General features: G+C 39.5%; 2 pseudogenes across 2 annotated transcripts in view; both read left to right on the top strand.

Moving 5' to 3' along the window:
• The window catches only part of LOC101292347, a 3216-nt pseudogene extending 1886 nt beyond the window's left edge, over nucleotides 1-1330 (top strand). Inside the window, exon 5 of the transcript XR_183820.1 lies at nucleotides 5-1330. The product of XR_183820.1 is annotated as a beta-1,4-mannosyl-glycoprotein 4-beta-N-acetylglucosaminyltransferase-like (transcript). The remainder of the gene's footprint in view (nucleotides 1-4) is intronic.
• Nucleotides 1331-4948: 3618 nt separating this feature from the next.
• Nucleotides 4949-5392, top strand: part of LOC101292059 — an 885-nt pseudogene continuing 441 nt past the window's right edge. The window contains exon 1 of the transcript XR_183819.1: nucleotides 4949-5388. The product of XR_183819.1 is annotated as an uncharacterized LOC101292059 (transcript). The remainder of the gene's footprint in view (nucleotides 5389-5392) is intronic.

Here is a 5392-nt window from a genome sequence, read left to right as displayed (position 1 = left end):
CTTCTTTATTCAAATAGGAACAGGTTTGCCTTTTGCTAGAGGAAAAAGTTGTGCACCATGTCTTTCCTGGCACAGCTCGAAGTGAGGTTCACATGCAAACCCCTTCAAATATGAGAGAATGCAACGTGCAGCTATGGATGTGTTACTTCGACAGGCAGGGATTTCCTATGGCGATATCCTGATAATGGCGGATACTGATGAGATCCCTAGCACGAAGGTTTTGAAACTGTTGCAATGGTGTGAGGGAATCCCTTCTGAATTGCATCTTGAGATGAAGCATTACCTGTACTCATTTGAGTTCCCCATGGACAGCATCTGGAAGACTGCAGCCACTATCTACAGCAAGGATACCAGGTACACGCATTCGAGGCGTACTGATGACCTGCTCTCTGATGCAGGATGGCATTGTAGTTTTTGCTTTCGGCACATTGAGGAGTTTGTGTTCAAGATGAGTGCTTATAGCCACGCAGACCGTGTGTGGCGGAGAGATTTTCTGGATTACGGAAGAATACAGAAGCTCATTTGTCAAGGAGATGATCTTTTCGATATGTTGCCTGAAGGGTACACATTCAAGGAAGTGATCAGCAAGATGGGATCGATTCCCAAATCAGCTTCTGCTATTAACCTTCCAGCTTATCTGATAAAGAATGCGGACAAATTTAGGTTCCTTCTCCCTGGAGGCTGTATCAGAGAGACTGGTAGCTCTTCTAACTTTGCTAAGGAAAATAGTCATTCTGATCTTAGTGTTCTTTAGGACATCGAGATAGTTAACCTTCTCTTTATCTTGTCCTTGGTGAGGATCATGCGGTTAAGTGTTCAAGTCAAATATGCTAGCTAGTTATGTTAGGAGATATAAAGTATGGTGTTCAAGTCTAGTACTTCCGCAACAAGAATCATTGTGATCTTTATGGACATTCTCATGGTTCCTTAACTTCAACCATTCTGGAGAATGCTACAACATGAATCAATCTTCTCTTAATTAACATGCTTGGTAATTCTTGTTCATCAAAAATAAAATATTATGAGAATATAAAATTAATAATGAAAGTATGAAACTCACATATTCTCTGAGGTTCTTTTCTTGCCAAGGGAACCACTGTGGTTAAGACATCAGAGTTTGGAGACCTCTCTCAATACAATGACTTCTTCGAAAACTTGGTTTACAAGCCTCCTCCTCCTCCTCCTCCTCCTGTGTCTGATGATCAACATAGAAATCATATCCTTTCTCTCGGATTTGCTCAACTCACAGAACTCTATACTATTGTGATCCATATCTTCCTCAAGAAGGTTAAGTTTCTGCATCCGCGATGTGAGCAAGTCATCATCCTTGAAGCCATCATCAATTCACCATATACCAATTAAAGCTTCATATCCGGCACCTTGTATTAACATGAGGGTTGGACATGGCTTTGTGTGAATAAAGAGATATATTATTGCAGCAGATCATTGGGGTTATTAGGAACCACTTAGGGACGTAAGCATAGCCGGTTTAAGTGTGTCACCTTAAGGAAATGCAAGCACAACGTTGTTTCCTTGCTCAATCCTAAAGCCAAAGTCTTCTCCTGAAGTCGACACATTACACATTTGCAAGCTACAAATTTACCTCCCAGAGGTGAGCTGCTACAAGTTCAAATGCTGCTGCTACTTTACTAGGTGCTATGGTAATTTACTATTTTGGATCATTTACATCAAGGAACTATTGTTTCCAGCAACGAATCGATTCGTATTGTACCCTATACTTTAGTACTAATAACAAAATTGTCTTTGAGTTCAAAAAAAGCAAGGCTATTTTCACTATGACATATATGGATATATATATATATATAGGCCGGATGTGGAGCGGACGTCCGCACCGGCCTTAAAGTGCGGACGTCCGTCCGTTCTTCACCCTCCGGCGCCGGCACGCCTCTACCCCAGAAGACTCCAGCAGCGTCCCCGACCACTTTCTCTCCCCGGCAAGTCCATTCTTTTCCGGTTTTCTGGCGAGATCATCCAAAACTTCAAACAAAGTCGATCTCGCCGGAAACTGGAAAAAAACGGAACTCGCCGGGGAGGAGAAGTGGTCGGGGACGCTGCTGGAGTCTTCTGGGGTGGAGGCGCGCCATCGCCGGCGCCGGAGGGTGGAGAACGGATGGACGTCCGCACTTTAAGCCGAGTGCGGACGTCCGCTCTACATCCTCTATGTATATATATATATATATATATCTATGTTTAATTGGATATGATATACACAGGGAAAGAAGCTATTACGTTCATAGATAAGGATCCTAATTTGGTTAGGATGTTGATTCATTAAATCATGAGATTCGTGCACTTGAAAAGGAAGAAAACCTAATGTGATTAGGTTATATATACTCTGATTATTATTATTTGATTTGGGATATATTTTATATCTGATATTATTGTTGTCTTTGTATAGTAATAGGAGAAGGACTTATCTATTGGAAACCAATCTGATTAAAGACGTGAATAAAGAGTAGAAGTTCTTCATCTATAAAAGAAGATGCAACAGCTATTGGAAGAATACATTTTGCACAATTATTCTTAGAGAACTATCTTTGCACGCATAGCATTTGAGAGATAGTATTTCCGCTGCAATACTTTGTAAGGTCACAAGTTCAACTGTTTCGTGTTGAGTTGAACTTGTTTATGTGATTAAAGGATCAAGGATGTGGTTAGTTCCTTGGAGATTGAAGAAGAGATTATTTGAAGAAGAAGAGTGTTTCAACCATATCTACTGGGGTTCTAGAGATAATAGCCGCAGTTAGTGCTAGAAAGTTTGTAATTGACTCGTTCTTGATTCATAGTGTATTTTCTTTTCAATAGAGGCTTTTAAGAGTTAAAGCCCCAGCAGTGTTTTTCCTCAAATTGAGGTTTTATTGAGTAAACAAATTGTTGTGTTCTTTATTTTCGTTTCTGTCAAGTACGACGAGGACTGTTGCAATCCCGATACCCACTGTTTCAATCCCGATACCCATAAAACGTTCTTCCTAGTCCTTTTAGATTTATGTTATCATAAATATTTTAGACACAATTAGTTACCGTTAAAGATAAACTAGAGATGTTGTGTGTCAGGACTTTCCCGGTAGTGTTTTCTTTTAACTCGCATCTTTTGAAGGCATGGCTTAGATCGTTCGCAACACTTGACGGTGACTGAAATGTACGTGTACTCCGGGTCGGTGTAGTCGCCAAAACTTTCAAAGTCAATCACAGGGACATGCATGATTGCATGCTCCTATTATAAATGAATCGAAGCATAGTCCAGGACCACCAGTTTATAGAATGGACTACTGAATGGATTTATGCATCAAAAATCTGACCAACCATGATGCCTAATTTGCTTGGTTTCTCCATCCCAAATAACAAGGTAGTGCACTGGAAATTCAGGCGGCCAAGATTTGTTCATAATCTAGGGTGGCACAAAAGTCAGAACCAATTTAGCCACCCTTGAGACACCAATTTTCCGACCTATTTGGTTTAGTCCACACCGTCTTGGAAAGTTTTTATTTGGATCATATAACGCTGTTCATAGCTATGAATCTATGATACATTCAAAGCTAAGATTGTAATCATATATATTTTTTGAATTGTATTAAATCACCGTTCAAACTTTGTCCCATAATGTTTTGTAGATCTTTGTTTTTCATACAAGTTAAGAAGCACATTTGTGTGATGCGATTAGCCAAATATATTATCACTTTTGCTATGGCGTAAGATTGTACTTGGTTTTCCTACTCTCTTTATGAGACATGCATTAGAGACTTCATTAACTTTAGGCATTGTTATAGGTATGAATCGTTCAATTCACTGACTTAATTACAACTTGAATCTTGAAATTAGCTATAAACAGCAGTTGGAGGACTATTTCAATTCCATTTCATCAGAAAAACACGGTGGTTCTTCAAGAATTGATCTCAACTTTGCCAAGGAGTTATCTCCTGATCTTAGTGTTTTTTAGGAAATCTAGACAGTTAGAGTGCCAAGTTGATGAGAAAATTAGTTCACTTTCGAATTTGATAGTATGACAGAACTGGTTAACCTAGCTTGTTTCTGGTCTATTGGGTCATCCTGCAGGAAAATATTTAAGAACACCTAGCAAACTTTTTAAACTCGGCCAGCAAATTTATAAAATCTCTAAATACACCTAGCGAGTTTAGTTGGGCTCTATTTAATTAAGCCCAACACAAGTCATACACTTAATAAAACTTACACAAACATTAAGACTTGAGAACGACCGCACCAGTGTTTATTATAAAGCTACCAAATTTTGTCCATATCCACTTTGTTGGGAAAATTCTCCTATATGGAGACAAAATTTCTTCAAAACATCTACCCCCCCCCCCGCTTGAACAGCAACCACATACCCACTTTGTTGATCTTTGTAATTTAGACGGGTGACTGCTCAGTCTCAAACTCAAGAATTTCTGCCATCTTAGGCTTTGCTGTCCTCCTTCGCTCTCTTGTACCTGCGGACACTGGAGGTATATATCTCTATCTTATTGGTTTCATTGTCCTTCTAAGAGTTTTTACGAGTTTGATTTCTTAATTTAGGATTTGAATTTCTGGAATGCATATTAGACCCTGAATTATCTAAGAGAGATTTGGTTGCTGTTTCATAAAATGTTAGATAGGCTCTTGAACTGATGTCTTATGGTGTGAGCAAAAAAACTATGATAGACATGGTTTTTCTTGAACGATTTGTTGGGTTTAAAACATACGATCGATGTATTTGAATATTTGCCAAAGGGCTTTTCAATTCCCCTTTATCAGATGACATGGTGGGGTTTCAAGAATCTCACTTTCAGTCACTTTGAGTTGTGATAAAGAAAACCAGGTAGTATTACAATTTGTGCAAAAGCAGTGAGGTACATTGTTTATCATCATGATTTAAAAACGTTTTCTCTATGCAGGTAGATCAAGATTGTTAGAGCTATGATTTTTGACATGACTAAACCTCTATGTTTGTATTAATTTCAGGAAGTTCTCTTGAGTTTTGTAAATTGGGGTATAGGCACCACGTCCCGTTATGGATTCCGCGGTTTCTTTAATCAAGGCTTGATGGCACACCACCCGGCTATACTTTCAAAAAGAGAAGAAATATCCTTCACGGCATGGCACCACGATCTCTTCGTCCTAATTCCAGACGAACTCCACGCAACTTCTTTTATCTCCTACTGTTGATATTTGTGTCTGCATGTATGTTAGGATTCTATACAGATTACCGGAAAGTTACATACTTCTTGCGGCCACTTTGGGATACGCCGCCAGCTCCGTTCACATGGCTGCCACACTACTATGCAGAAAATGCAAGCATGGAACATCTCTGCCGCCTTCATGGCTGGTCCGTGCGTGCCACCCCACGCCGTATTTTCGATGCCATCATCTTCAGCAA

Source organism: Fragaria vesca, linkage group LG1, assembly GCF_000184155.1.
Source record: "Fragaria vesca subsp. vesca linkage group LG1, FraVesHawaii_1.0, whole genome shotgun sequence".
Classification (NCBI taxonomy): Eukaryota; Viridiplantae; Streptophyta; class Magnoliopsida; order Rosales; family Rosaceae; genus Fragaria; species Fragaria vesca.
This window is presented reverse-complemented; position numbering and strand designations above follow the sequence as displayed.